Source organism: Tetranychus urticae, chromosome 1 (genome assembly GCF_039701765.1).
Source record: "Tetranychus urticae isolate SD_2017Ah chromosome 1, NJAU_TeUrti_SD_1.0, whole genome shotgun sequence".
NCBI lineage: Eukaryota > Metazoa > Arthropoda > Arachnida > Trombidiformes > Tetranychidae > Tetranychus > Tetranychus urticae.
Window position 1 is genome coordinate 4,300,159 of NC_142958.1, and position 21,376 is coordinate 4,321,534.

Here is a 21,376-nt window from a genome sequence, read left to right on the forward strand (position 1 = left end):
TATGGTTTTCGTGAGTACATTTTACGGCTAGAAGAAACTGGTCGATTAAAAATAATAAGAATACTTTTAATGGCGACAGAACGGGGTTTCAATGCTGAATTATTGAATATGAACTATCATCGTTGTAAACAGTTTCAAAAATGGTGTCATTATATTTTTATTAGCAGCTTTGTGACTATTGTCTGTTCTTCTAATATGGTAATATTTATTAGCATATATTTACGAGGTTCACAGGCAACTTATCAGGTATCTTTCATCATGGTTCATATGATTTATGTGTTCGTTGAATGGATAACTTTTTTGTTGATTGCTATAAGTGGCTTGTGTTTAACCTGTTACCTTTTAGTAATCTTCACATTTTTCATTAGACGTTTCAATACATTTAATGATTCGTTAGCGAAACTCGATTTAAGAAGCTCTATGAATGATTCAATTTTATCTAAACTAAATTATCAGCTAATAGAACTTTTAAACGATATTGGTCAATGGAATAACGATACAAAGTACTTGCTACAATATTGTATCATAGTCAGCTCTATTATTAGTAATTTTGCTTGTTACGTTGGATTTCTTTATGGCTTTTCACCTGGCACCATAACAAGAACTGTGACCACTTTTGGCCTTGTGCATCACATGCTAGTTTTCATTGTGGCCTATTTAACCTCACTAATCCATTCTGAGGTGAGTCCAACTTTTCATCAAACTGTTGTCTTATGCTAAATTTTGCTAAATCTTTAGTCCATCAAGAGTCAAAGATTCTATTGCAAACTATTGTCAAAAATGAAAGTTCATCGATTGAAATTTCAATTAAAAGTAAGTGCCATACAAATTGATACTCAGTATTTTCATGTAAAAAATAATCAAATGCTTGATTCTCTCAATAGTCAATGGAAATTTTGGATCGCCTTGACAGCAATTTAATTGGAATCCACTTCGGTAATTTCGGTATTATTAGACGATCTACTTGCATCATTGTAAGTACGAATCACCTTATCCTCACGCAAAATGTCACGGCGCGTAGTGATCGATGAGAGCACTTCTCTAAGTTATCTAAAAGAGAAATTTTAAGGGTACAGGGGTATAAGGGTTGAGTTAACAAAATAGGCCCAGAGTTAAGCTAATTATCAGGTGTAGCCATCTCGGTCATAATCGGTTTTCAGAGAAACTAGACAATAGAGAAATGGACAAAATTAAATTCGATCTTAAAGGTACTTTTATTTCTTGTTGGAGCCGACTATGAAAAAAATCTCGACTTTCGTTAACTTAAGTCTAATACCTACTGTATTTGACCATAAACAATAATTCTTATGAGTTTCCAAGTTGGAAGCAAATGTGTCGTTATTCAGCAAATATATTTGAAGGACCATGACTTTATAATAGCCATTCTCCATTAATCCGCGACTCACACACTTTTTTGCTTTTGAATTCACTGTAGAAGATGATTGCGATCTTTTCTTTGCAGATACTATTGGAAAATGCAAGCTTCCTCATGCTTCTATCTTGCAATGTACGCTCATTCAATTGATTCAGTTGGCATAATCAAAGCACCAAAAATTGCTTGCATAATATTACATGAGTCCAATATATAATACATGTATTTTCTGTTATCTTTTGACGTATGCATGAGCATTGAATAATTAAATGATGTTTCGATAATTTCAATTGGCGCAAATTAATTCGACTAACCTCTTCTATGTCCTTTACCATTTATCGATTTGTAATGAAAGATTTCGCACATTGAAATGAATAGTTTTGTATCAAATACTTCTATTTGATCGATTTGTAAACAGACAATTGTACAAACTAGATCAAATAAAGAAATGGACTGGCTAGCATGAAACTAATATGATTTTTTTAATATAAATCACAATAATCATTGTGATCTTTTCTTTGCAGTAAAAGCAAGTTTCATTATGCGTCTATCATGTAATGTTCGTGCATTTATTTGTTTCAGTTTGAGTTGGAATAATGATTATTGATTATCATTATCCGGACATTATAAACACTACCTTTTTCCTCGAATCGAATGACCCTTTCCCCTCTTCAACAGCTTGATTTGAGTAACAACATCGGTAACTTGAAAAGCAACAGGCTTGGTGGTAAATTCAAATTAAATCTATCAATCACAAAGAATATAAATTATAAACAAAATATATACCTTCATCAAAATTCATATTAAATGCTATGTGTCCAAAGTAACCTAGTACATAGTCATGTAAATCTAATGGCGATTTTTCTCGGCCTAATCTTTTCAGTCTTCTGTATCGGCATACATAAGACACGAAGTTCCTGTGTTATATTCCTTTACATCTTTCGCTTTGGAAGTGCTAAAACAAAGCTTCCCATCTTGACCATAGATAATAACATTGTTGAATAAAATAAAAAGAAACCAGAATGAGGTGTCAGTCAAAAGTAAACATTACTTGCAACAATACAACTTACGCTCCAAACAATGAGGATATTGAAGGCACTTTTCAATACTATCAGCAACAGTCAAAGCTTCGAGAAAAGTAACACCAACTTCATATCTAATAAACTAAAAGACTACTAAGTTGTATCAACAATTAACAATCAAACAATATTTAATTGATTCAATTTAAGACTTACTGCAGTTGATAATTGAACAATTGAACATCAGCTAAAGTATTATACATGTATGTTCATTGAAAAAATTTTTGGAAGTTTAATATATAAAAGTTATTAAAATCACGCACATTAAAATTTGACACTTTTCCGACTTTGACAATTTACCACTAAACACCCTGTTTTCAGAAATTTTTCAAAGTAGCTCCATATAAAACTTTGACATTTGTTCTATCGTATGGCATAAAAAAAGCCTCTCTAGCATCCGTAGTTGCTGAGTAATAAATGCGGTGATGAAGGGATAGTTCATCCGAACACCTAGAATTGCTAAGTTTTCTCAGTTCAACATGTAATGCATTATGTGGTATATCAAATCGATAATTGACAATCAATTGTATCAACTCAATAATGCATGAGACTGAGGTGATAATCGACAATTGATATAATTGACTGTGCTTGAATAAAATGAAGATTTCTTTTTTTGTAAGTTACTCAATCTAGCATGGAACAAATAATAAAATAAAATGATTAAATTGTCATTTCACCCTTGAGACGAGTTGAATGATGCGTAATGAAACAATATATCAATTTGAAGATGAATTTCATTTAGACTTGAATAATAGATCGAAAGCTAGCATTTACACAATGATGCGAAGCACCAATGATAAAAACTTTTTCAGTTTCAATATTAAGAAAAGTCTAACACGGCTGAAAGGATTGAAAAATGTTTCTGAAATCAAAACAGCTAAAGCTATACACTTGTATGACAAAATGTTTAGTCTTTTGGCGAGCCGTCGCGGTGGCCTACAACAAACCTTGGACCAGCCGATAAAGATCAAATTTCATATTCTAAATTGGCTGTTACGAATTCTTGTTTTAGTCTTAATGACCCGCTTGATCGTATTGATCGCTGTTGAGAAATATGATTGTGACTTATATTTGGCAAATCCTTTCAGTGGAAGCAAAGGCGCTAAGAAAAATGCTATGCTGCTGTTCATTCTTTTAGAATCTGTATACATTTATGGCCTTCGCGAATACACTTTACTTCTGGAAGAAACTGGCCGGATGAGAATAATAAGAATACTTTTCATGTTGGAAAAAAGGGGTTTTAATCCTGGCATGCTGAAGATGAACAATCATCGATCTAAACAGTTTCAAAAATATTGTTATTCAATTTTGATTAACATTTTGATCAATACAATTACCCTAACAATTGTCATGTTATTTATCATAATTTATTTACGAACTTTTCATCTAACTGTCCACTCGACTCTAATGCACTCAATGTTTCACATTATTTACATGTTCACTGAATTCATTACTTTTTTCGTGCTTATAATTAGTGCGATGTGTTCGGCTGCTTACCTTATGGTTATGATGAGTTTTTACATTGGACGTTTCAATACCATCACTGATACCATGCATCAACTCAATACTAACAATTCAGTAAGCTGCACAATCCTGTCTGAACTCAATTACAGACTGATAGATCTTCTCAACGATTTTGGTCAGTGGAACGACGATACAAAGTTTTTGTTTCAATATTGTGTTCTCTTCACATCTGCATATGCTGATTTTGATTTCTTCATTGGATTGCTCTACGGTCTTGAGCCTGATGGGTCAACCATGGCCGTGACTATCATTGCAATCTCTTCACACTTGCTTCTATTCATCTGTAGCTACTTTGCATCCCAATTCTATCATAAGGTAAGTTCAAACTTTGTTGTAATCATTTACACTAAAAATCTGTTGCTTCATCTCAAGTCCATCGAGATTCACAGATGCTATTGCATACTGATGTCAAAAACAAAACTTCATAAAGGACAAATTGGGTTGAAAGTAAGTCATGAACAAAAATAATTACATTTTTGTTTAAAAAATTAATAAAACTGATTGATATTGATTGGTATTAAATTAAATTGATTTTATCAACTAGTCAATGGAAATTTTGGATCGACTTGATAGCAAATCTATCGGAGTTCACATGGGTAACTTCGGGATTTTTCAACGATCTCTTAGCTTGACTGTAAGTACGAATAGTAAGCTTTACGTATTATTATGTACAATCTAAATATTTTGAGCGGAGTTTTTCATGCTATTTAGTTGATCGAAACAAAACCACCGATTTTTAAATGCCATTTTTGAATTGATTTGCAGACAGATTCTATAACTGGTCAATGTTGGCATCTAGAAGAAAAAGTTTTTTTTCTTATGTTTTGATCTGACTGTAAAAGCAAAACTTGACTCAAATTTCATATATTCGAAATGGTAGGAATTTTCGCATCCTAGAGAAAGTTAACGATTCCAATGTCAGAGAGGAATCGTGACCTAGGTTAATTTAAAAGTCTTCAAGCGTCAAAACCTAGGGCTTAAATGACAGAGATATAATGTTTGAATTTCAACAAAATATTTTTATTTTATTATCATGTTAAAACTCAATAATTATATTCACAAAAATAATTTATCCATTACAGTTGCTATTGGAAAATGCAAGCTTCATCATGCTTTTATCGTGCAATGTGCGTTTATTAATTTAGTTGAATTTGGACTACTTAAACTCGATCCTATTCTGCACCAACCACTTCTATTTTTAAATCTGTGTTTCTTAAATATAATAACAAGAAAAAGATTAATAAAGTAAATCATTATTATTAATATATTGCTTGGAATAAAGAATTCATTCTTATTAATTTTTTCGGGTGAGGTTGATGGAGATTGAAGCTGACATGTTTTTGGCCTTTTCATTCAAATATCATTACAATCAATTATGCAAACACGAGTTTATCCAAGAACCAAAGGGGTCATACAACCTTTTTAGATAACTTTGAATGAACTTAACCTTTTGCTATGTGATAATTCTCACAAGGGGGTACCCGAGGTCATCCGAACTGATTTCAATGATTAGTGTGTCATTAAATTCGTCTTATTGAAAAACAATATAGTTCGTCTTCTTTTGAGTAGCAAATGGACAGAAGGGTCGAAAAACGCCATTTATTGTCTATCGCTATGCATAGATCAATGTGAAAGCAATAATATGAAACCATTGCGATGAGCCTTTTTGTTTCTTTCATTTCATTTTGTATGCTCTTTAACATACTTTACATGTAAAAAATTGAATTTTAATTATGTTTTTTTCGTTAATCTTTAATTTGCTATCCGGGAGATTTCGAGACAATTAAATACTCATAAAACCTAATTGGTTTGTGATAAAATTATTAACTTTTATTCGGATGACCTCGGGTACTTCCCTCGTCAGTCTCATCGTCCTTACCACATCTGTATCGGATGTCAAGTTGAGAAGTTACAGACTTTCATTTTTATAATATACAACAAATACAATACGAAATAATAATTCAAAGTCTGTGTGATTGTGTCAATCGCAATTTTATCCTCACCATCACCAGAAATTTTCCGTTCCAATGGACTTTGCATACTCAAAGAAATGTAATATGAAATAATGAAACAAAGTATGGATTCTTTTATCAATGAGAATAGATGGAAATATAAATTTTATCCTCACCATCAGCATCCACATCATAATAATCATAATCTTCATCTTTTCTCCTTTCTTCATGTTCATCTTCTTCTATTCTCATCTTTTCATCGTTAAGTAATCCTTTAATATAAATAAATCTTGTGACCTTTTCACTTAACTCTACACTTTTCTTGTCTGTTAATTCATTGATCAGTAAAAGCTATTCCATCATGTCTTCATATCCTTTCTGATGAAACTCACAGACTCATCATCAGTTTCTTTGTCACTTACATTAGCTCATTCAAATGCGAACAGCAACTTGGAATATTGATTTTTCTATTTCAATATTAAATTCTCTTTACTCATTATTTGCCTTTCATAATTCATAACTAAACTTTACTCTTCAATTTACAATCAACTTGACTTGTGATAGTGAAACAGGTTATACTTGAACAATCCATTCACACACAGCTTCCCGATACTCAAGTATGATTGTCACTTCTTGGTCACATCAATAAATGGCTTTATCAATATAACACCTGAATTTACATAATTCATCAATTGATTTATTCATTTCCATTCCCATACTTTAATCATGGTTCAATGTGATTCAACATCAAAGTCTAACAAGTTTAACCAAACATAAAATATTCAATCAATAAAAATTTCATATTCCATGTAATTTCATTTCACTTCACACGATTCCCTGTAAAAGTTATCATCTAAAGAGGAAACACTCAAGTTGAATCATTTTCATTATCAATTCTATCTGCTGTCGCGAAACAAAAAATTTTTATGACTGACCAATTTACGAAGAAAAGGCACAAATTGCTCTTTTCTTGTCATACATTATCTATTATTTTCAGGGAATGAAAAATTTATTGAAACACTTTGCTCTTTTTGCTAACCTTTTTTGTCTTGAAAAGTTTTATGAAACAACTTTAAATATTAATATTATCACTTAAGGACATAATTTTTGTAACCCAAACAAATGATTTTTCATCAATATTTTATTCCAGTTTCATTTCGTCGTATCTCTCGTTTGATTCTAAGCGTGTCCAGAAGGATTTTATAGACTGATGGAATGTAAATTTTCACAAAAAAAGTATCCCATGTTTGTTGCTTGAATAAACTTTAAAGCATTTTCAGTTCTATTCAATTTTAAACTCTGATTTTAATCTTCACAAAATTCAATGAAATCTTTTTTAGTTTAAAATTTTCGTTAATTGCTTTGCAAAAATTGCATCAAAAAGCAAGTTGAAACTCTTTATAATTATTGTCTCAAGCCATTCACCCATTTAAAACACTTTGTTAATCATTATTTACTTGCGATTCAACCGTAAATTTACTTCATTAACATCACTAATTGACACTCATAACAAAACAAAAACAGCAAACTCGAATGAAAATGAAAATAAAGAACTTAATTTTCTCAAGAATGTTCATTGTTTCTAATGAATATTACCTCATTACCATAAATGATTTTATGCATAATGAATAGAAAACTGAATAGACTCAGTGAATAAGTAAACTTGAAAGAATTAGAATGCAAAATAATCTCAATTAATTATATTCAAATGTTTCACATTCACAATGATTACCTTTTAACCATCTTTTCTTCCCAATTATACTTTATCTTCCTTAACTTTCATCACATTAAAATAACCTCGCAATACTTTTTCAACATAAGCTCAACGACAATAAAAAGAGAAAGAAAAGAGTTTCATTCAAATATTTTTTTCTTTCAATTAAATTCTTACATAAACAAAGTAATCATGTTATCCCAACATTAAACCCTCTTTTTATTCCTATCACAATAACAACATTGGATACTAATTAAAGACCTTGCATTTGTTCACTTGCTCTACATAACCCAACCTACACTAAACTTTTCACCTTTTCATGGCTCATTGAGATTCTTCAAACTATTTCAATTTCATTTTACAGGAATAGAAACCAAAGAAACCAAAAAAGGTACTTTGAACTCCCAGGTGAGTTATTGAAATGAACAGCAGCATCAAATAAAAAGTTTAATGAATTGGTTTTACACTGAATTTGCAAATTTGTTGGAACATTAGTTGATTGATGAATTTATCGACAGATTCAATAACATGATATTTATCTCTTGTTTAGCATTATTATTGAAATTAATTGTCACTTAGTTGTGATTATTGAAAAACATGTTTACCAATTTACACTTTACTTTGAATAATCGGATTAACTATTTTTGTTTTCAATTAATTTAATCAAATGAATAGGTTTCGTTTGAATATCGCATTATGTAAATGTTGATTTCAGGTATAAAATCATTTCTTCCATGAAAAATTCTCATTCATAAATAAAGTGCTTTCATTTTTATTATTCTTATTCTAAATATTAATCCATTGGCTTGTTATGTTTATGAATTTTATTTGCTGATTCATATTAAAATATTCACTTTTCATTTGAATAAACTTGAAAAACTCAATTCAAGCCCCAATGCATGACAATCTAAATCCTCAAGAATAGAACAACGGAATGATGACATGAAAAATAAAAGTTCTGATTGATGGATTATTTGGTGTTGGAAAGGTAATAAATAGAGCATTAAACAATAAAATCAACAAGCAATAACAGTGATTGATATGTTTATGAATAAATAAGCACAAAATTATGATGAGCTTTGTCAAGCGATATTAACAGTGTTTGATCCCATGTTAAGAAAGAAAAAGTTTCTTCTTTTTTAAGTCATATATTTGACCTTTTCAGTCAAGAAACTTGATGCATCTTCATCTCACAAGTTGTCCATGTTCAAGCTGCGCCAAAAGTGATGTGCCAAGCAAACGCTCACAATAACGCTCACTAATTGCACCAAAAAATTTACTGAAGTACTTTTTATTTTAATGTTGTAAGAATATTAAAACCAAATGGTTGATTCGCCAATTTTCACTGAGAAAATGCTTAATCACTAAACTGGAAAACTCTGAGTCCTTTGTTCTTGGGAACGAACAACGAAATCTACGAAGAATGAGTTCTATCCACGAATGCATGGAACAAGTTTTTGCATATGCAGCAGTGTTGATGAATTTTCTTGTTAATTATTCGTTGAGTTTGAATTTTCGTGTTCAGTATTTGGGTGCAATATTGTATCAAACTCTTCATTAATAAGTCACTGAATGAATATTTATTAAAGAAAAAAAACATCTTTTTTTTACATTCAACTCTGCATGCATATCAAAGTACTTTGTATTGATAAACTAAATCCTTTTATGAAGCCTTGGTGATTTAACTGACTACACCTACTATTCACCACAAAAGAAAACAATAAAATGATGAAAATAATGAGCACCATAATGATCATTATTCAATGTTTCCATTCAATCTCTTTCACTCAACTCAGATTTTGTATACTTTAATCCAGATAAAATGATTACCCCAACCAAATAGCCATTACATTATGAGAGCACACAGTAAAACTCCTGTGAAGTAATTTCCAAATGATTTATGAACATTTCATTTGTTACCTAATAATCAATTTATAGCCAACATCTCATATTTAACCATTCATGGGTATTCATCTTCTCGCTCGCAACTTTATCTTGCCATACTTGAGGCCAATAAATTTTCATCAACCTTTCTAATCCAAAAGTTTCTCTTCATCAGCCCACATCATTAGAAGCAAAACAATAGCAATAGAAGCTCGTTTTTTGCTAAGAATTATTTTATTATTCATTGGAATTCTTTTCAATATATTAGATTGTATTGATTTTCCAACATAATGGGAGTAAGAATGCTGATAAAAAAGGTGGATTGATGAGAAAAAAAAGAGAGAATAACTGTTTTCATTCCATGATCATGAATAGATAATTATGAGCCACAATCTGACAGTTCAATCAAATGAACCTTTAAATGTTCATTAGCAAAACAATTTACTAATCATTTTACATTTTGTACACTTTCGCTTTATTCAAATCTTTTGTCGAATAGAAAAAAATGTTCAATTTAGCCAATTTTTCATTATCGATTATCTAATCAACTTGTGAAACAATAGTTAAATAACAATTAACAAACTCTAATGAGAATTAGTTTCTTTTTATTTACAACTTCGAGATAAATTATTCAATGAAACATTTGGCAAAATTCATTCTATCATATTCTGATGATATCATCAATAACATTTATGAATATCAACTTTCTTGTTTTACCCATTCCAGGTTTGAGATTTGCAATGCAAATGCTGAGAATTTTATCAATACGAAAAACTCTGAAATTGAAAATTACTGAGCAAACTGTGTGAAAATGAACAGAAATGATGAGATAGAAATAGCGAGAAATGGAAAAATTCAATTCCAGCAATTTTCTCTCATTAAATGCATAAATTATCGATTCAAGTTGAATTTCAGCCATTGATATCACTTCATTATCTCATATCACAATTTTAATCAGTTGTTTTCAAATTCAGCCGTCATTATCACTGGAATCATCTAAACAAAAAGAGTTGATGAAAATTGAAAATAAAATGAAAGAAAAGAAAAGTAATTTCCAAGGATTTCTCTTTATCTCGACCTTTTCTTTATCTTCTTTTGAATTTCAACTCAATTTCATTTTTTCTCTTTGATAAAACAAGAGATACTCATGGTGATTCCAATGAAAACACAAGAAAAGGGCACAAACTTGGAGTTTAAAATTTGCAACGTAAATAATACAAAAAATAAACTCTTCTCATAGAAAACTTTTTCCTCTTCACTAATACCTTGGTTGCTTCCCTGTAAGCTGGGAGTAAAATGTATCACTATCATGCGCAAAATTACCTTTTCAACAATTTTCCGTTTCAGTTTTTTCACTTCATTCAGAACATTTTCTCAGTCATTTTCTCTTTTCCCAAGTAAGTCTGGCTCAAGTCCTGATAAGTTAACCGATTCAACTGTTTACTGGGAGTGAAAATCGCTCATCACTTGATAAGTGCAAGTTTCTTGTTCTTCATCCTTTACTCTTCTTACCCAAGCATTGTAAGCGTAAAATTCAATAGTTTATCAGCCAAAAGAATGTTTTCATCCAATTATTATGGAGAAAAATTTAACCCAAATTTCCTGTTGATTTCATTTTGATGGATGATATTTCAATTGGATAAATTGTATCTTCGTTCACCTCAAATTGGATTACACGTAAAAATGTGTTAATTAACTATTCAACGATCAATTGTCAACACTTGGGAATGAAAAATTGCTTCACTTTACTTCATCAGATAGTTTCAAGTTTCATCATAAACCATCATCATTTTCATCACACAAATTTTCCAATAAAACATTGAAACATAAATTTAATAAAAATTTTTCTCTTTCCATGGATTAATTTGATTCAGTTGCTTCATATTAAACCTTTTGGATTGTTTCGTTATTGGAATTCATGAATCATCGAGTAAGTTAATCGCTACTTTTCATCACATAATCACTATTTGTTAAGCTTAAACTGAAATTTTGAACTTTACTTTTTAATGCTTTTACCAAAACTATGAACAAGCTTACAGTTTGTTTATTAATAATAAACAACTAGAAATTGAGTCAACATAATCCAACTGGTAATCATCGTTAGTGAAAAGCTTAATCCAGTCTTTTATTAAAAGCCATTGAACAAAACTAAATTCATTCTCAAAATTAATCTACAGTATAACAAAGTTTCAGTCTGTTCTGGTGGATTTAAATGTTTTCAAAATTTTCGTTTACCTTGTTGATGATTCACAAAAACACGAATCTTTATTCGTTTAATAGATTTTATATTTAACCTTTTCCATGTTATTTCCTTGTTTTTCAAACTTTTATCCATTAAAATGATTTCGACGAAAGTTGATCTCTCAAGAGTCTTTAGACTTGTTTATTCAATTCAATGTTTTTGTCTTTAACTGAGAAACAAATGATTCGCCATAAATGCATTGATTTTGTTCACCCAAAATAAACATGTAATATTTCAATAAAATAGTCCATTGAATAATTCATCTTTCATCTTATCAAATCTTTAAACTGCTGTAAAACTCTTTACTGATCATGTTCAACTCATTTCAATTTCTTGGTGTAAATGACGAAATGAAGAGAATGACAAACTTGGATTGCTTTTCATGCCAAACCATGTAATCTTATTCTTTTTCATTAGATAATAGAATTACTCTGAAAGTTGATAAACTCGCAGAAAAGGAAATGAATTGATAAGAGTTTTTTTGTGTAACCATGAAATGGGATGAGAGTAAAAATGGTTAAACCAAAGGATGATAATGATGAATGTAAGAATAGAGAAGCTGATGCTGTTAATCTGACGTTGAATTTGGGTTGGTTCGTTGTTGATCCATAAAATTAGTTGAAGTGAAAAGTTGCTCCTTATGGAGTTGAGTTAACCAAAACCATTGTAATAGGATTGAAAGTGCTACTAGAAGTGAGTTAACATGAAAAGATGAAACATTAATTGCCATTGTTTTTACTCAATCAAACCTGTTGCTCCAAATGAACATTTTATTTTCCTTTTACACCTGTCACTCCATATCCTTTAGTAGCTCATAATCTGTCTAGCCTTTAATCCAATCTTGATGTACGACTTTGGTTTTCGCACAAGGTAACGATATCGGTTGTGCAACACACTAGACTAATAAATTTTACGAATCTAGTTTCGAATGGGATTATTTCATTTTCATCTTTATAAATGAAATCCATTCGACAGCTTCAATAATAAATAGCTGTCTTCAGTCAATCAAAGAATTACTTTTGTTCAGTGTATTTCTAGATATTTATCAACGTTTCTCTCATTTTTCAGCTTGAATTATGGACTGGAGCATTTTTGTTCATTACAAAAACCTAAATTCCCCTTTTATTATTATTTTACAACAAGCAATCATTTATGTTTTATTAAAAAATATATTCTCGTCAGATAAAATGAAGAGTTCTAAAAGTGCGAAAGTTTTTATTTTTGTAAGTCCATTGATTAATTTTTCTGTTGATAGGTGAGTATATTCAAAACTTATTATGAAATGTTACATTAATCATTGTCATAATTTGTTTCACTTTCTCAATCAATGTCATTTTACTCTGTTTCAGTATTGTGTTGCGATTTTCATGATTTGTTTCATTTATAAAATCATTAATTGGGTTTTGTGAACCTAATTGTTTGGCATCATTCATTTTTTTCTTACTTGGCATTTGAAAAGTAACAGAAATTAATTCATAATGAAGACAATCAGAAAAGAACGAGTTGTTGAGATGATTAAAACTTGGCCTTTCCATCAGCTACATTGAAAAAAATGCAAAGTTCCTTTTTGGTTTGCTCGTTAAATTTTCACCAATATTCAGAGCAATTTTCAAACATTAAACGCAATGTAACGAGCTTTAATTAGTAGAAATCGAAAGAGAAAATGAAGATATTGAAATTTTTTCTCTGATTTTAAGATATATTTTGAACCAGTGGTCGTATGAAACGAAGAAATGACATGATTAAGCAAAGGAATATTGATATTCGTTGTTGAAACACTGAAATAACTCTTTATGTGCATAATGCAGTATTAAGCCTTAATCATCGTCTACGACCACACCAGACTGAAAACACCGGATCCCGTCCGATCTCCGAAGTTAAGCAGTTTCGGGCCGGGTTAGTACTTGGGAGGGAGACCACTTGGGAACCCCCGGTGTTGTAGACTTTTTGTTACATTTTGATATCAAAATACCGAAATTAACATAAACTAAATGGATATGGATAGACATTAAAAAACATTTAAGCTTCGAGTCATAATCCACATTGCATTATTAAATGTACAGCATATTTCTTGAATACGAAAATCTTTCAGATGACATTCATTGCAAACATAAAGATGAATGTTTGCTGTCTTCCATTCAGTTATAAGTTTTACAACTTCCATAATGTAGATTGATAAGAATAGATTTAAAAATTTCAAAAAAAACAAAATTTACAGTGAAGATTGTTTCTTAAACTTTTTGCATTCATGTACGCAATCTTAGAGTTTGAGACTTGCATATTTCCTCTTGATGTGAAGATTCAGATAATAAAATAATATAAACTACCTGAAAGATTTATAAATGTTTTAATAGAGAATAGACCGCTTAATGTCCTGAATGCTTATACCTATCCATATCCATTTAGTTTATGTTAATTTCGGTATTTTGATATCAAAATGAAACAAAAAGTCTACAACACCGGGGGTTCCCAAGTGGTCTCCCTCCCAAGTACTAACCCGGCCCGAAACTGCTTAACTTCGGAGATCGGACGGGATCCGGTGTTTTCAGTCTGGTGTGGTCGTAGACGATGAATATGGCTTAATACTGCATTATGAACATAAAGACTTATTTCGATAATCAATATCAATATTTTTTTTCTAATTTCTCATTCAAATTTTTAAGCTATTACATAATCAAGTGCTATTGATTGCAACAGCAATCTCATTAAAAAGACTCTTCAGTCAAAGTCACTAGAGTAGTCTACGTAATATGCATGAAGTCATCACTTGAATTATTTGATGGATTATGTGGGCTCCATTATAAAAAAGCTCATCTATTCTCACGTCCATACTTAGGTAACATTAGCTTTATAACCAAATAGTTATAAATCTTGCATTATAATGTCACATAATAATAGCAGTTAAATGTTAATAAATTTCACAATAAATTCTTCTATTTACTTTTCTCAATTCATTGTCAAAAATATGAATATTATCATGCAGTCAACATTCAATAATGACATTTCTACTTCAGCAAAGTTGAATCGAAGAACAAGAATTTGAGCAAGTTGAAATTAATTTCACAGTTTCATGGTATTACTTTTCCCATGTATAAATATATGAAAATCAGCTTCATTTCAGCTATTGTTATTATTTCCATTGAATGAACTCGAATTTATATGCTAATTATAGTTATTATCCATGAAATTGAAAAGATAGTTTGGAAACAATATAATTTTCATTTTTCGTGCAAATCCAGGCTATAAAATATATGTGAACACTGACAGTATCAATTAAATGTAAAATTATTACTCTTATAAATAAAGTTAATACCATGAATATAATTTTCCGTTAATCATGAATAAAAGAACTTTACATTTCTCATTCTTTTTTCTCTGTGCATTGACTAAGATCAACTTGAGCATTCCAGATATCATGACTACATCATGTATCATACCTCTATATCATTACAAACATGATGATATTTTGTGAACCATAAATGAAGATGAGTGCACAAACATTGTTGCTTTTACTGCAAATAAAAATCAAAATATATTATGATAAAAATAATCAAATCATTTCGTTATGATAACACTTGGAGTCAAGGGTGAGAATTTAACTTTTCTCATTTTCTTTATTATTATCATTAATATATAAGTGCAAATAGTAAATCATGAGCTGATGAGGGAAGAGTAGATCACTAGATGCAGCCAGACATCAACTTGAGGATAATAATAATGTTATCAAGTAATAAAGTTGAATATCTGTTGATGGTTAAAGTTATCTCAATAAAGTTTTGCTTCAAGTCAAAGAGTATCACCAATCGAAATAACAAAAAATCATTTCGTTTTGTGATTTTATTTATTACCAAAAAAATCAAATTTTCATCGGCATTTCATCTCATATTAACAGCATCAGGTAAAGAACTGAAAAAGTGGCTTAAACTTTACTTCTTATTGAAGCAATAATCAATCTCACTCTAGTTTCAATCCAATTCTCAGCATTGTCTTGTCATGTTGAACAAAAATCAAAACAATACAAGAAAATAATCAGATTGATTCAACTTCATTTTTCAATTTTTTTCTCATTTTCCATTTTCTAATATTTTTTCAATAAGATTCGAAAGGACTAAATGAATAAAATGTGACTGATAACAAGGCTTGCAATGAGATTGATTGTTTATCACCAGGCTCTTGAGATTCCGACATGATTACTGATTCAATGAGACAGAAAGAAAGTTGAACAGAAAGGGCTAAAAGTAGAAAGAAAGTGAAACGAAAAGGGAAAAGAAAATTATTATCATAAGTAAAGTAAATTGTCTGTCAGAATTATTGTCATGGTATAAAAATATTTCATCAGGATATTCTGTGAGAGAGAAAATGAAAAAAACAAAATAATAACAAAGATATTAGGAAGGAGAGACGAACAAGAAAAATCTCATCTTTTTGTTTTCTCCTGAAAAGAAAAGCCAAGGTACAAAATGATCTTGATGTGGAATGACAACGAAAAATATTTTCACCATGAAAGGTTCATGTTGCTTGATACAATATTTCATATAATCATGTGAACACTAAAAATTCATGCTGTCATTGTTATTTCATTTTCTCCTCTCAACATGTTTTACCTTTGAATAGCATCAAAATTTTAATGAATATCAGTGTTTCAAAATGAGAAAAGAAGAAGAAACAAGTTGAAACTTTTCAATCTTTCCTCGAGCTGAGACATTTTCCATGCTCATTATTTTCCTCATTCAATTGCAAGGTTGAAAAGGTGAAATAAGCATGAAATTGTACTCTTTAGATCATCATGAGGTTATCTATTAGCAATTCTGAAAACCTTTTTTGGACAGAAAGAAAAAAAGAAAAGTAAAAAGGAAAAAAAAAGAAAATGTTGAATTGAAAGTTAAAGATGAAACTTGGTTTACCTTTTATCCAATTTACTAGTCGACTGAAACATTCAATATTGAACTGTTTAACTGATTATCATTTCATGCTGTTTGACCTTCTTATTTACACATGAGCTTCATTGTCATGATAATCATTATTAACTAAATAAACAATTGCCTTTGTTTCCTTGCGTTTCTTGTTTTTACTTCTTTCTTTTTATTCTCACAGAGAATCATCATTTATATTAATTTCATTCATTATTTTCACCTTTAATTTTCTTTTCAGTTCTGGATTTTGTACAACAGCTTACCTGTGTACATATTATTATCTTAACCATTGATAAATAATGAGGCCAATTATTTACTCATGATTATATCACCAGTTTTGCCGTTTATAAAACAATTTATCTGCAAACAAATTTTCTTTTTATTCAACCTCAATTTATTCGTTTCAGGTGTACATGGTTAACTTGCAGCTATAAAAAGATTGAGTCATTTTGATATCAACTTTTCTTTTTACTCTATCCAATTGAGTTCTCAAATGTTAACATTGCAAGTCAAAACATTTGAATCTTGAATGACATTTAAACTAATATTTTATTTATCGCTATTGATATAAACTTTTTGACGAGAAAATTTCCTTTTCGATTTTTTCGATTCAATCAAACATGTTTCTGATTGGAGTTTTAGCTTTAACGGAAAAATTAATTGTCTTGAAATGTTTTGTTGTTTATCGTGAGTTTTACATAATTTAAAGAGGCAAGAACAGAAAAGTCAAGTTGAAAAATTGCATGTAAATTGAAAAATGAATAAATTAAAAGTTGAAAAGAGAACATCAAATGAGACAAGATTGTACTTTAGTGTTTGATTCATTCTCATTATTAATCTGGTTTTTCTGAATGGAATGTTAATTTTCTAGTTTGTACAGCCATGTGAATCGCTAAGTTTACATGAAAAGTATCTTTTCCTTCGAGTCTATCCCCAAGTTTCCATGTAAATTTACATGACAACATTTGCGTTTATTTGCATATTAATGGCTATTAAGTTTGGAGGAACATGAATTATGACAAAACTCAACAAAACTTTTAGTCAACCTAACAGTTTTATCGTGCTAATATTTAGCCGAGTTTAGTTGGTTTCGTTCGTAATTCTTTTTCTCTGTATAACAGTTGCATTATTTTATACTTTTTCCAAGTGAATAGAAAAATGATTCAACTGAAAGTTTTGGATTCAATAAAGGCAAAGTTATCATGATTTTAATAACGATAATCCATAAAGATAATGCCTTCAACATGCATCTTTATTATTACATTTTGTTATCCATATTAATCATGTTAAACTATTCTTGATTGTTGATTTTGTTTTTTATGCTCTATTTATTACCTTTTTAGCACCAGATAATCCATCAATCAGAACTTTTATATATCTTTTCATCATTTCAAGCAATATTATTCTTGATGCTTGAGATTGATGTGAGGAAAGCATGAACTTAGAAGTTTCAATTGAGTTATGTGAAGAATAAGAATAATAAAAATGAAAGCACTTTATCTATGAATGAGAATTTTTCATGAAATAAATGATTTTATACCTGAAATTATCATTTGCATAATGCGATATTCAATTGGAATATACTTTATTTTATTAAATTAATTGAAAACAAAAATATTTAATCCGATTATTCAAAGTAAAGTGTAAATTGATAAACATGTTTTTCAATAATCAAAACTAAGTGACAATTAATTTCAATAATAATGCTAAACAAGAGATAAATATCATGTTATTGAATCTGTCGATGAATTCATCAATCAACTAATGTTCCAACAAATTTGCAAATTCAGTGTAAAACCAATTCATTAAACTTTTTGTTTGATGCTGCTGTTCATTTCAATAACTCACCTGGGAGTTCAAAGTACCTTTTTTGGTTTCTTTTCCTGTAAAATGAAATTGAAATAGTTTGATGAATCTCAATGAGCCATGAAAAGGTGAAAAGTTTAGTGTAGGTTGGGTTATGTAGAGCAAGTGAACAAATGCAAGGTGTTTAATTAGTATCCAATGTTGTTATTGTGATAGGAATAAAAAACGGGTTTAATGTTGGGATAACATGATTACTTTGTTTATGTAAGAATTTAATTGAAAGAAAAAAATATTTGAATGAAACTCTTTTCTTTCTCTTTTTATTGTCGTTGAGCTTGTGTTGAAAAAGTATTGCGAGGTTATTTTAATGTGATGAAAGTTAAGGAAGATAAAGTATAATTGGGAAGAAAAGATGGTTAAAAGGTAATCATTGTGAATGTGAAACATTTGAATATAATTAATTGAGATTATTTTGCATTCTAATTCTTTCAAGTTTACTTATTCACTGAGTCTATTCAGTACTCTAATTCATCTGTCAACGCTAGAAATTCGTTCATTCAAGACATTTGATTGCAAAGTTTTCTATTCTCATTTTACTTGCTACGATTTAGTATTTGGACTTGCAAAAAATATTTATAATAATTGATTATTGAAATAAGTCTTCATGTTTCTATTGCAGTATTGAACCTTTCTTGTGTCTACGACCACACCAGACTGAAAACACCGGATCCCGTCCGATCTCCGAAGTTAAGCAGTTTCGGGCCGGGTTAGTACTTGGGAGGGAGACCACTTGGGAACCCCCGGTGTTGTAGACTTTTTGTCTCATTTTGATATCAAAATGCCGAAATTAATGTAAACTAAATAGATATGGATAGGCATTCTGAATATTTTTATTTTTTTCGTGCACGGTTAATGATATTCAGGCATTTAATCAAAGACAGCAACGCACTGAGAAGCATATTAAATAAATTTCTTATCACCGTTTCGTTTCAAATACAGTGCTTATTCGTTTTAATTGGTAAAGTTGATAGTTAAGAAGAGAATAAGTGAGACAGGCCAGAACGAGAAGTTTAGCTAATTCATTATTTTTATGATTTTCTCCAATTTATCCAAATAATATTTCTGTTTGACTCTACTAAAATGCATCTTCACTGATTAATGTTCTTAGTGAATTCGTAATTTCAACATTGAAGGAAGTTCGCCAACGCCAAAACGATAGTTAGCGATAGTGTCAAAAGTGAGGCTATGAAATTGGTGTTGATAAAAAAAAGTTTAGCGAAAGTGAAGCCAACATTATTCAATTGCATTCGATTGAAAAATATGTGAGTCTATTGAGACAGGAAAAGAGAAGACATAATGTATGCAGTTAAAAAATTCGGGCACATCTCATTCATTGGATTAGTAAATTTAGATCGAATTATAATGAAAAAAGTACTTTATCTAGATGATTCCCATCTAAGCACTTACCTCGAATTGCAGTTTAATCGAGTTTACATCATATGAAATTTCGTATAAATCTTCTAAACCATTGGCGGATAATTCACTTACAGCCACAAGTTTTATCGTCAAATAGCTCAAATTGATTGTATCCCAGATGAAGAAGCTGCCTGAGCGCCAATTATAACGATGTTTGTCTCCCAGAACTTCAACAAAATTCGCCATATTATACATAATGTACTGGAAATAATACCAAGAAATATAAAAGCAGAGAAACTTTTCTGCATGACGAGTCGCTCGAACCGCATGACTGTGCAATAAACGGCAATATCTCAATCTGTGCAACTTTGTAGAGTCCGGAGTGGATTTTGGGAAATCCTTTAGTTGAGAAGTGACAAGTTGAAAAGCAGCTTTCAAGCAAATACAAACATCAGAAATAATATTCAAGAAGAAAATGTGTGACATTTTTGTGAGGCAATCAGACAAATTCAACAAAAACATATTCACTTTGATTTCTCCCAAAAATAATTTATAACAAATTAAAACGGCATAAATTATTGCCGAAGACAAACAAAATAAAAGCTTGATTCGTCTTTCCTTGTTAATCTGGGCAACCGTTTTCTCATGCTTCTCTAGCTGTAATTTACTCATTTGCCTCAAGTAGTGAGTAAATGATGACCAATCCAAGGCAAATAATACGACTGCAATGTGAATAATTGCGTTTGAGTTATTGATAACCATACGTATGGTTCTGTATGTACCAGAATAAAAGCCAAGAGGTACATAATCTTCCTCTAGCTGCATAACACATCTGACCAGTCCAAATATTATAAGGCTTATCGCAATGAACCAACGAAAATGTGATGATAGGATGACTTTAAGTGGAACCAGAAAACCTTTAAATACGATGGATTCAACTACTTCAGTTTCCATTTTGCGTTCAAGTTGTTGTATCTCGATGTACTTTTCATCTGCCAAACTTTTGGTTTGCTTAGACTAATGTGAATAACTGAAATGGAAGCAAAACAACCTTCTTTGTAACACCACAAAGGAAACAAAAGTCAAAGAAATTATTAACTGACCGCACCTGAGTTCATCATTGTTACTAGAGGAGTTAATCAATCATGAAATTTACTTATATTTACCGATGTTTATTCATTCTATCAATACATATTATTCAGAAACCTCATATTGCTGTAGATAAAAAACTGCAGGCAAAAATTGAAATTGAAATGATTATTGATTGCGATGTTCTCATTTTTCCGGTCAACAAGTTCTCCCTTTGATGAATTTTCATCCACAATGTTCAAACTCTTTTTTACCCACCAAATAGAAATTCGAATGAAATTGGAGTAAAATATTTATGAAAATCATCTGTTTTGGTTACCAAAATTATGTCCTTAGGTGATAATAGTTGATATAGAAAGTTGTTTCATGACATTTTGCAAAAACA

General features: G+C 30.2%; 1 protein-coding gene and 3 non-coding genes across 4 annotated transcripts in view; 3 read left to right on the top strand and 1 right to left on the bottom strand.

The window, feature by feature from the left end:
* The first annotated feature begins 10,894 nt into the window (after nucleotides 1-10,894).
* Nucleotides 10,895-21,376, top strand: part of LOC107370747 (neuropeptide F receptor) — a 33,119-nt gene continuing 22,637 nt past the window's right edge. Inside the window, exon 1 of the mRNA XM_015938713.3 lies at nucleotides 10,895-11,455. The gene's annotated coding sequence lies outside the window, so the exon portion shown is untranslated. The remainder of the gene's footprint in view (nucleotides 11,456-21,376) is intronic.
* On the top strand, nucleotides 13,594-13,712 carry LOC112539851 (5S ribosomal RNA). Its single transcript, XR_003083824.1, has one exon. It is a non-coding gene; the product is annotated as a 5S ribosomal RNA (ribosomal RNA).
* On the bottom strand, nucleotides 14,216-14,334 carry LOC112539843 (5S ribosomal RNA). Its single transcript, XR_003083817.1, has one exon. It is a non-coding gene; the product is annotated as a 5S ribosomal RNA (ribosomal RNA).
* LOC112539844 (5S ribosomal RNA) lies at nucleotides 19,183-19,301 on the top strand. Its single transcript, XR_003083818.1, has one exon. It is a non-coding gene; the product is annotated as a 5S ribosomal RNA (ribosomal RNA).